This window comes from Papio anubis, chromosome 15 (genome assembly GCF_008728515.1).
Source record: "Papio anubis isolate 15944 chromosome 15, Panubis1.0, whole genome shotgun sequence".
Classification (NCBI taxonomy): Eukaryota; Metazoa; Chordata; class Mammalia; order Primates; family Cercopithecidae; genus Papio; species Papio anubis.
In genome coordinates this window covers 19,238,021-19,249,888 of record NC_044990.1, presented here as the reverse complement: position 1 = coordinate 19,249,888, position 11,868 = coordinate 19,238,021, and the positions used below count along the sequence as shown (strand labels likewise).

At 42.4% G+C, this 11,868-nt stretch overlaps 1 long non-coding RNA gene across 3 annotated transcripts; it reads left to right on the top strand.

The window, feature by feature from the left end:
• The first annotated feature begins 582 nt into the window (after positions 1-582).
• Positions 583-11,662, top strand: LOC103879191. Of its 3 annotated transcripts, none has more exons than XR_639694.4 (4): positions 583-1,379; positions 1,505-1,549; positions 8,450-8,562; positions 10,308-11,662. It is a non-coding gene; the product is annotated as an uncharacterized LOC103879191 (long non-coding RNA). The 3 variants fall into 3 exon arrangements; XR_639693.4 differs by having other exon boundaries at positions 583-1,549; positions 10,308-10,464; positions 11,478-11,662; XR_639692.4 differs by having other exon boundaries at positions 583-1,549.
• The last annotated feature ends 206 nt before the right edge of the window (positions 11,663-11,868 follow it).

The window sequence follows — 11,868 nt, the reverse complement described above, 5'->3', positions numbered from 1 at the left end:
AAGCACCTGTATCATTATCTCAGGTGACCCCCACAGCAGGAAGATATTATTATGCCAAGTACTTAGATAATGAAACTGCCTGGAGGAATAAGGAGTAGAGCCTGAATTTGAATTTACCACTTTGTCCTGCTGAGCATTTGGTTGGTAAGGGAGGGGTAATAAGCATTAGAGCTATTAACTAAGGAAGCAGCATGGATTACTGGTTAGAAGCAAAGCTGTGGCTCTAGCCTGCCTGGGTTTGTATCCCAGCTGTGCAAGTAACACAACCTCCCTGTGCCTCAACTGCCAATAATACCTGTCCAGTAGGGTCTTGCGAAGAGTAAATGAGTTTATACGGAAAAGTGCTTAAGGCTGGGTGCGGTAGCTCATGCCTGTAATCCCAGCACTTTGGGAAGCCAAGGCCAGCAGATCACTTGAGGTCAGGAGTTTGAGACCAGCCTGGCCAACATGGTGAAACCCCGTCTCTACTAAAAATACAAAAGTTAGCTGGGCGTGGTGGCATGTGCCTGTAATCCCAGCTACTAGGGAGGCTGAGGCAGGAGAATTGCTTGAACCTGGGAGGTGGAGGTTGCAGTGAGCTGAGATCGCGCCACTGCACTCCAGACTGGGTGACAGAGCAAGACTCTGCCTCAAAAATAAATAAATAAATAAGCTTAGAACAATACCTGGCACATAGTCAGTTTTCCTGTACGGTGCTGACTGTGCCGCTTTGTTAAGCAACCATGCATTAGGAGAGTGGGTTTGGTTGAGACTGCCTCTAAAACTAGTGCTTTATTTGCTTAACTGCCTCCCTGAATTAGGGTCCTTTCATTCCTCATGTGAATGTTAAAAACCTAACTATGTTTGAAAAAACGTAATTGATCATACAGTCATTGTAATTTGCGAGGGCTTCCCTAACAAAATACTACAGACTGTGTGGCTTAAACAACAGAAATTTATTTTCTCACAGTCTGGAGTCCAAGATCAACGTGCCAGCAGGTTTGCTTTCTCCTGAGGCCTTGCTCCTTGGTTTTCAGATGACTGCCTTCTCCCTGTTCTCACGTGGTTTTTCCCCCGTGCAGGCATCCTTGGTGTGTGTGCCTCCAAATCACCCTTTCTTATGCGGACAGAGGTTTGATTGGGTTAAACCCTCAGCCTAACGGTCTCATTTTCACTTAGTCACCTTTCCAAAGAGCCTGTCTCCAAATACAGTCATATTCTGCCTTAGTGGGGGTGAGACGTTCAGCATATGAACTTGGGGAGGAAGAACACAATTCAGACTAGAATAATCAGGTTCCTCGAGGAAAAAAAGAAGAATTTCGATGTGCTAACATCAATCAAAGAATGACAAGTATCATTGAAAGGAAGAAGTTGAGCGCCTGGGAGCAGCCTGGTCACTGGTGGGTATCAGAGCTCATGATCATGTGTATGTATGAGAACCACAGCACGCTTCGGGTTTTCAATTGAGTAAGAAATAATTATTCAAAAAAATTTCCCTAGCTTTTTTTCTTGTTCTTTTTCTCAGCCAGCTAAAAGAAGAGGGAATGTGGCACAGGGCTCCTGGAGGGAGGTAAGTTAAGTGTCTTCTGTGATCCAGCTCAAGAAAGGCCCCTGAATAGCTCCAGGAGACAAAAGAAAGTACTTTATCCATTATGACCATTTTAATAAAATCTCCATCACGACCCATTTAAAAATAATTTTTCGGCCGGGCGCGGTGGCTCAAGCCTGTAATCCCAGCACTTTGGGAGGCCGAGACGGGCGGATCACGAGGTCAGGAGATCGAGACCATCCTGGCTAACACGGTGAAACCCTGTCTCTACTAAAAATACAAGAAAATTAGCCGGGCGAGGTGGCGGGCGCCTGTAGTCCCAGCTACTCAGGAGGCTGAGGCAGGAGAATGGCGTGAACCCGGGGGGGCGGAGCTTGCAGTGAGCCGAGATCGCGCCACTGCACTCCAGCCTGGGGCACAGAGCAAGACTCCGTCTCAAAAAAAAAAAAAAAAAAAAAAAAAAAAAAAAATAATTTTTCATCCAGGCAGAGCGGCTCACGCCTGTGATCTCAGTACTTTGGAAGGCCGAGGTAGGAGGATCACTTGAGGCTAGGAGTTTTAGGCCAGCCTTGGCAGTACAGTGAGACCTCATATCTATAAAAACATAAAAAAATTAGCCCAGCGGCCTGGCGCGGTGGCTCACACCTGTAATTCCAGCACTTTGGGAGTCCGAGGCCGGCAGATCACGAGGTCAGGAGTTTGAGACCAGCCTGGTCAACATAGTGAAACGCCGTCTCTACTAAAAATACAAAAAGCAGTCACGTGTGGTGGCATGCGCCTGTAGTTCCAGCTACTCGGGAGGCTGAGGCGGGAGAATCACTTGAACCCGGGAGGCGGGGGTTGCAGTGAGCCGAGATCGCACCACTGCACTCTAGCCTAGGAGATACAGCAATACTCTGTCTCAAAATAAATAAATAAACAAACAAATAAATAAATAAAAATAAATAAAAAATAGGCTGGGCACAGTGGCTCATGCCTGTAATTCCAGGACTTTGGGAGGCAGAGGCATGATAATCACTTGAGGTCAGGAGTTCTAGACCAGCCTGGCCAACACGGTGAAACCCCGTCTCTACTAAAACCAAAAAATTAGCCGGGTGTGGTGGCATGCGCCTGTAGTCCTAGCTACTTGGGAGGCTGAGGCAGGAGAATCACTTGAACCCGGAGGCAGAGGTTGCAGTGAGCAGAGATCACGCCGCTGCACTCCAGCCTGGGCGATAGAGACTCCATCTCAAAAAAGAAAAAGAGGCCGGGCGCGGTGGCTCAAGCCTGTAATCCCAGCACTTTGGGAGGCCGAGACGGGCGGATCACGAGGTCAGGAGATCGAGACCATCCTGGCTAACACGATGAAACCCCGTCTCTACTAAAAGATACAAAAAACTAGCCGGGCGTGGTGGCAGGCGCCTGTAGTCCCAGCTACTCCGGAGGCTGAGGCAGGAGAATGGCGTGAACCCGGGAGGCGGAGCTTGCAGTGAGCCGAGATCCGGCCACTGCACTCCAGCCTGGGCGACAGAGCGAGACTCCGTCTCAAAAAAAATAAAAAAAAAAAAAAAAAAAAAGAAAAAGAAAAAAAAATTAGCCAGGCGCAGTGGTATATGCCTGCAATCCCAGCTACTCTGGAGACTGAGGCAGGACAATCACTTGAACCCTGGAGGCAGAGGTTGCAGGGAGCAAGACCACACCACTGCACTCCAGCCCGGGCAACAGAGTGAAATGCATCTCAAAAAAAATTTTTTTTAATAAAAAAATAAAAAACAGGCCAGGCTCGGTGGCTCGTACCTGTAATCCCAGCACTTTGGGAGGCCGAGGTAGGTGGATCACTTGAGGTCAGGAGTTTAAGACCAGCATGGCCAACATGGTGAAACCCTGTCTCTACTAAACATACAAAAAAAAAATTAGCTGGGCGTGGAGGCATGCGCCTGTAGTCCCAGCTACTCGGGAGCTGAGGCAGTAGAATTACCTGAACCCAGGAGGCAGAGGTTGCAGTGAGTGCAGATCATGCCATTGCACTCTGGCCTTGGCAACAGGAGTGAAACTCAGTCTCAAAAATATAAAGAAAAATAAAAAATAATGCTTTCATTATGACCTGTTTAAGAATTGATCACCAAAGGTAGAACTAAGAATGTCCTTGCTAATTAAGAAAAAAACAAAACCCTTTCACACCTTTAAGTGTTTTTTTGGTAAGATTTACAATATAAATTTTTACCTTGACTGTGTAATTTTAGCAGCTTCTTTTGTTTTTAAATTTCAGGTTTTCCTGGTTTCTAATTTAAGACGTTTCCATGGTTCTCGTCAATTTTTGTTTATTAGTGACTGAATTTGTTGTATGTTTTAATTGGGCTGTGAAAATAAGGTGGCATTTATGATATCTTTTAATAGAATTATCGTGTGTACACATAGTTGACACGTGGTTTTACAGTACAACTGCCAAGAATAACTAATCTAGGAATAACTGCAGAATCTGCCTTGTTAGAAATAATTCGTCTACATGAAAAGACATGAGTACTTTTTAATTTTAAAAGTGAACATTAAAATTAGGCTATTGCGTTCTTCCTAAATAAGAATTTAGGCCGGGCGCGGTGGCTCAAGCCTGTAATCCCAGCACTTTGGGAGGCCGAGGCGGGCGGATCACGAGGTCAGGAGATCGAGACCATCCTGGCTAACATGGTGAAACCCCGTCTCTACTAAAAATACAAAAAACTAGCCGGGCGTGGTGGCGGGCGCCTGTAGTCCCAGCTACTCGGAGGCTGAGGCAGGAGAATGGCCTGAACCTGGGAGGCGGAGCTTGCAGTGAGCCGAGATCGCGCCACTGTACTCCAGCCTGGGTGACACAGCGCGAGACTCCGTCTCAAAAAAAAAAAAAAAAAAAAAAAAGAAATACAAAAAACTAGCCGGGCGAGGTGGCGGGCGCCTGTAGTCCCAGCTACTCGGGAGGCTGAGGCCGGAGAATGGCGTGAACCCGGGAGGCGGAGCTTGCAGTGAGCTGAGATCCGGCCACTGCAGTCCAGCCTGGGTGACAGAGCGAGACTCCGTCTCAAAAAAAAAAAAAAAAAAAAAAAAAAAAAGAATTTAACTAGTCTTAAAAAAAGAAATCACGGCTGGGCGCAGTGGCTCACGTCTGTAACCCCAGCATTTTGGGAGGCTGAGGCAGGTGGATCACCTGAGGTTAGGAGTTCAAGACCAGCCTGGCCAACATGGCAAAACCCCGTCTCTACTAAATATACAAAAAATTCGCTGCGTGTGGTGGCAGGTGCCTGTAATCCCAGCTGCTCGGGACGCTAAGGCAGGAGAATCGCTTGAACCCGGGAGGCGGAGTTTGCAGTGACCTGAGATAGCGCCATTGCACTCCAGCCTGGGCAACAAGAGCGAAACTCCGTCTCAAAAAAAAAAGAAGAAGAAAAAAAAAAAGAAATAAAACCCAGAAAAACAGATCCCAGACTTAGAAGCCATTATATTTCAGTTCCCTTCAAGTCATCTACTTTTTGTTGTTACTGCTGTTCTATATGTTTTGCTTTTCTTATTTGAGTTAATTTTGTTAAGATTTTAAAATTTTTATGAGACAGTCACTTGTCTCCAATATTTGTTTCTCCTTCTTCTTCTTCCTCCTCTTTCTTTTTTTTTAATTCAACTCCCAAGCTTCAATGATCCTCCCACTCCAGCCTCCCAAAGTGCTGGGATTACAGGTGTGAGCCAGTAAGCCCAGCCCCAGTTTTTATATTTCTTAAAGCAACATCTAACTCTTACAAAAAGCCTTGGGGTATCTGAGTGGGTTCAGTTTTTGAGAATTTTGTCCAAAAGAAGAGCCACAGAAAATCAAAGGATACATTGTATCAATTCTCTTTTGCAATTGTTTTAGAGAAATTTGCATGATTGTTAACGTTGTTGTGCTGCTTTCTATGATAATATTATCTGTCAAGCTGAAGCTACCAGTACCATTGTCAGCTAAACCCCTGAAATGAGTCAGCTAATTTTATTTTTAACTGCTTTTTAATTGCCTGCTGAGACTATCAAGAATAATATGAGGATTTTTAAAGCTTTTCTAGCAAAGTTTTGGCATATCAGATCATATAAAAAGATGGATCAAAGATTCAAAATTCTCAACTTACTTCCATGTAAAACTCATAGCAGCTAGGTGTGATGGCTCACACCTGTAATCCCAGTATTTCGGGAGGCTGAGATGGGGCTTAAGGCCAGGAGTTCCAGACCAGCCTGGGCAACATAGGGAGATCCCATATCTACAAAAAATTTAAAAAATAGTTGGGCATGGTGGCAAGCATCTGTAGTCTTCACTCCTAGGGAGGCTGAGGTGGGAGGATCACTTGAGCCCAGGAGTTTGAGGCTGTAGTGAGCTATGATCGGACCACTGTGACTCCAGCCTGGGTGACAGAGCAAGACCTTGTCTCTAGAAAAAACAAACCAAAAAACCAACCATAACAACAACAACAAAAACCCTCAAAGCTGTAGGGCATGAATAGGTAGTAACAATCCCTGAGATTAGAGGCCTTCCTAAATTCTTGCTACGATGTGCCATGCTTATACATATTCTCTCTAAATTCACAAAGAACCGGTTGGATTTGGCAACCAATGTGCCTAACACGTGGATGTGGAGAAGCTGTGGTACAATTTAGAACAAATATCAGTGATTTAGAAATCACGTATTTACCAGAGTTAAAGTAATTTGTATACTAACAAAAACCTACCCACGAGGTTGTACTAATGTCAGAGAACAAACATTTTATCCCTGTTTCAAAGTGCTTTAAGACATTATTTTAATCCTTACAATACCTCTTTGAGGTATGTAGGTGGCAAGTCATACCAAAATAAAAATTCAAAATACAAAATAAATGGAACACTACTTAGGGAATAAAAGAGGTTCTAGTTGATCATGCGTTGTTGATTTTCTGCTTTTCTTGGAAGATCTGTTTGTGATTTCACTTTATCATATTTTGCATATAGGACCAGCATCATGGCAAACTTGATGAGGGGTTGCTATGATCTGTAAAGAGCCCCTGTGTTCCCATTGCCTTCTCCTCACCCCAGTCATGGCTGGAGATGACTGAGGGACTCAGTCATGTCCAGAGGAGAGCAGGGAGGAGGAAGCATTCTTTTTTTTTATTATTATACTTTAAGTTCTAGGGTACATGTGCACAACGTGCAGGTTTGTTACATATGTACACATGTGCCATGTTGGTGTGCTGCACCCATTAACTTATCATGTACATTAGGAATATCTCCTAATGCTAGCCCTCCAGGAGGGGGAAGCATTCTTTTCCTTCTCCACCCTACTTCCCCAGACCTCTGTCAGGCTCCTAATTTGGCTATGTCTACAATGAAAAGAGAAAATCAAATCATGAGTCAAATACGTAGACATTAAAGAAGAGAGATAATATATGGAGATGCTTAACTGGTTTTGTTTTACTGGGTTATCATATAACGGTTGGCGTTCATCTTCGGCATCTACTGATGCCAACATCAGTGGATGCACAGGCCAATGGCCAATGGGCCATTAAAACTAGCACATCTCCTGGAGATGGAAAAACACCAAGGAGTGATTTTCCTTTTGTGATTTAGTGGCAATTTCAACTGTTCCCACCTGAAAGGAAAGTGGCTGGAGATAAGCTCTTCTGACTAGGGCTAGCCTCTTGTCTGTGATTGATGGGGGCTTTCCATGCTTCTCTGTGATGTGAGGCTGAAGGAAAGAGAATACAACCTCAACTCTTAGCTGAAGGAAGTTTTACTTATGCTTTTCATGAAAACTGGGTACACTGACACCTGATTCCACCCCATTTCTTTTGAGACGAATTCTCACTCTCTCGCCCAGGCTGGAGTGCAGTGGTGCAATCTCAGCTCACTGCCTCCCAGGTTCAAGCAATTCTCCTGCCTCAGCCTCCCGAGTAATTGGGATTACAGTTGTGTGCCACCACACCTGGCTAATTTTTGTACTTTTAGTAGAGATGGGGTTTCACCATGTTGGGTAGGCTGGTCTTGAACTCCTAACCTCTAGTGATCCTCCTGCCCCCGCCTCCCAAAGTGCTGAGATTAGAGGTGTGAGCCACCTTGCCCAGCCTCCAGCCAAGTTTTTCTTTTTTGAGACAAGGTCTTGGTATGTCGAACTTCTGGGCTCAAGTGATCCTCCTGCCTCAGCCTCCCGAGTAGCTGGGACTACAGGCGCACACCACCATGTCTGATGCAGTAACTTTTTCTAAAGGTGCTTTAAAAATATTTCTGATATTTTATGCCCACTTGGTGGGAGAGAGGGACACTCTGCAATTCAACTTTGAAGCCAACTTCGAAATAGGAACATAAGGGCTTTGTTTGTTTGCTTCAGTTTATCGCCTCATGAAAGTAAACCTTATGGCTCTGCCGAATTCCCCAGGAGGTCCAGGGAGTGGGGTGGGTTACATATTACTGGAATAAGGCCCACCGTCTGAACTGTAAAATACATGTTCACTTGTTCTAATCTAACTCCAAGCTTCTGAAACTCAGCTGAGGACTGGCTTTTTGATAAACATCCAATGCTAGTCCCTTTTTTTTGATGGAGATAGAGCTCAATATGGCTGTTGAACTTGGTTTGATGTGCCTTTATTCAGGATAAGGAGAGATTTGGAAAGAGTTCCAGATAAACCAACCATTCTGGAAGAGCTGGCTGCTCTTATTGTATATGGTCTTAGGCTGGTTGTTTAAATAAGCAAGTGCTAATGGCTTGAAATCCCCTACATGGTTTGTCTTATACACATGCAAACATCAGCATTATTATTGTTATTTATGTTCTGTCTCTGGGCTTCTATCATTAACATAAACTGAATTGGCTTTAGGCAGAGATGACTGCTGACATAGATTACCCCCCAAAAAAGTCAAAATGTCAATTTTCTGGAAAAAAAAAATTGAAACCTTAAATTAACCTCTCCATTTCTTGTCCTCTAGAAAAACCCAACATTTTATAGAGGCAGAAAGTGTCATGTTAAACAGGAGATGAACTCTGAATTTGGATAAGAAGTCTGATTATAATTAGATAAGCTTCTAAGATAAGACCTCAGGTAAGTTTCTTAGCTCTTTGTACCTTAGTTTCAATTTCTATAAAATGTGAGTCATAATAACTCTTATATTATTGGGTGACTTGGAGGACTGATTCGGATAATAGCTGTAAAGTGCTTGGTCCATAGTTATTGTTGGAAAAAAAAAGCAGTTTTTATTAACACTGGAGCATAAAGAAAACTTTCATGTGTATATTCTCATTCTGGGTGAAAAATGATTTACAGTTTATAACTGAAAACATCTTGAAAGTAGACTTACATTTATTGACTTATAGCTCATCTTGTGTCAGATGATCTGTAAATCTGAAAAATGAGGAAGAGAGCTTCTAGAGCCTAGTCTTGGATTATAGAAAGAATTTTTCCAGGTTGGAATGCTCTAGAGCTCAGGCATGCAACATAGCCGTCAAATGTTCTGTTTTCAGTTTGTTGTTGAAACACAAAATTATTTAAAGTACACATGGCATCACACGAGACAAATTAATCTTTCCTCCAGCACTATATCAGTAATCAGCTAATTAGGAATTCCATTTTTAAATGTTAAACCTTAGAATATAGAATATTTCAGTGTGTTTTAAAGGCTGTATTCACCACAAAGTAGAAACCTGATATCCCAGGGAAATACTCACTATTCATCTATGTTGACTCTTTGCCAGAGTAGACTTTGCATATGGGTGGGCCCTGTGAGTCAGCCAAATCTGAAATGTGATAAACTCTTGCCTCCTGTTTTTATACCCTAGCTGACAGTCAGTGACTGGAGGTGCCATATGGAAAACACATGTACTCTGACTACACAGTTATTACCTCTTGTTATTGATTTTTATCAACGAATGACAAGCAACTTGGTTAGTTACTATAAAATGCTAACAGTTTCTTCCTTCATTCCTATCCTGGATTCTCTTAGTCAGTAGTTTATTTACAATCACAGTTGACTCCCTTTCTCTGCTATCATGGTATGGAAATAGGGCGATTAGATTGGAAAAACTGATTATTGTAAAACAGCAATTAATTTCTTACTGCTTTACTTGAACATTCATGCATATTAGTTTTCCAAGTAAATAAGTTAAATGCCTTGTTAAACTTCCTTTCTGCCAGAAACGTTCTACCATCTGTGTTAGACATGGCAGCATTTTCTTATTTAATACATATGTCCCCCCTTTTTTGGAAGTGTGTTAAGAGCTTTAATATGACAAGAAACAGAAATAAAATAGTGAAAACACATTGTATTTCAAACATGAATGTAAGATTCAGATTTGTGACATTCAGAGAATTTGGAATTTCATGTACCATCATTAATGTTATGGCAATTCTATGAGTTCTCAAAATTAGAAAGAATTTTAATTTGAATGTGTATCCCCTTTGCGGCTTGGGAAGGCTACTTTATTTTATTGTCGCCTAGGCTGGAGTGCAGTGGCATGATATCAGCTCACTGCAACCTCTGTCTCCCGGGTTCAAGTGATCCTCTCACCTCAGCCTCCCTAGTAGCTGGGACTACAGGCTTGCACCACTATACCTGGCTAATTTTGGTATTTTGAGTAGAGACAGGGTTTCAGGGTTTCACCATGTTGGCCAGGCTGGTCTGGAACTCCTAACTTCAAGTGATCCGCCCGCCTCAGCCTCCCAAAGGGCTGGGATTACAGGTGTGGGCCACCCTGCCCGGCCCAAAGATTTTATTTTAAATGGCTGTGTGAAATTCCACCTTATAGATATGCCATTATTTATTTAACCATTCTGTATTGTTGGTCATTTAGGTTATCTACAAATATGTGTTAGTTTTCCTACAGAGACCCACAAGTAGTCTCTCACTAATACATAAAGTGAAGGACTAGTTTATTGAAGTTGACAAACACTGGCCCTTCACAACAGAATTGACTAAAGAAGTGGTTCACTGCTTCCCTTCTGTTACAGGTTAGTAGACAGATAACCAGAAGTAGTCTCGTCTTTTGTTTGTTTGTAATAAGATCATCCCGACCCTGGGGCTTAGTGGTCAGAACTCATACTCCCAGTGCCTGTGGACAGTGCATTTTTAAATCTTTTCCACCTCATCTCATTATTTTCCTCCAAAATGGTGACTAGATTTCAATTTTTCCAGCCTTAGCATTTCTTTTATCTATTGAAAACATTTTTTTTTGTAATTCCTCCAAATAAATATTGCCACTCTGCATTGCTGATTTGAAAAGAACAGCGTTCTTAACTCTGATAGCAAATATCATATCAGGGAAAATAAACCATTTTGGAGTTCAAGGAATTTTCCATCAAAACAATGGACTCTAAGATGCACAGCACCTGGCATATATGTAGGAGGTGCTCTGTAGATATTTGTGGAATTAGTGACAAAACCCAAAGGAAATTATCCCTTAAGAGAAACGAATGGTTACTTCTAATCTTACTACAGCGACCAGTTAATATGCCAGCTTTCAGGACATTGGTTTAAAGACCCGAGGCTATATATATATATTTTTCAGATTATTACTTTCTATGGGCTAAGTGAAGAAAGGCTGTTTCAGGTTGATAGCAGTACCTCCTAATAATTCAGACAAAGGTTTGGAAACGGAGAGTTGTTGGGGAAAGGGAATGTGAAATACGAAGTGAAGTGCCCTGACTGAAAAATCAGCATCTAAGTTTTTCACTTACTCATTAAATAGAATTTAAATTATCTATTCGACAAATAAAAATTTAAACCAGACATCCATCATGTGTTACTGAGGGGTAAATGTAGAAATTTCTGCCTGGGAATTGATCAAAGGGAACCATCCCTCAGTCTTCCTGTTAAGGACGAGGCAATAGTTACCCTGAAAACCAGGCCCAGAAAAGAACATCACATAGTTTTGTGAGATGGGCTTTATAAGGATAAATTTCCTTTTTCATTTTAATTGTCCTTACCTGACATGAGACATTTTTCTTCCCTATTTTCTTCCCAGTTCAGACACATGCAGCAGCTGAGTGATAATCAGTAGAAAATGCCTTCAAAGCAAGCTGCAGCCACAAAACACAAGGAAGGAGAAAAGAACTTTTTCTCTTAAGCAGAACCAGGGATGACCTAAATACTTTGTCACCCTTCAGAGACGGCAACGTTTACGTTTTTGACTAAAAAAAAAACAAAAAACTTCTTTTGTAATCTCTTCTTTCAATCTTATTATCACTATCATTGTTTTATGTCTGTTTTCTTGATCTTTTATTTTTTATTTATTTTTATTTTTTTGAGGTAGAGTCTCACTCTGTCGCCTAGGCTGGAGCAGTGGTGTGATCTTGACTCAATGAAACCTCTGCCTCCAGGGTACAAGGGATTCTCCTGCCTCAGCCTCCTGAGTA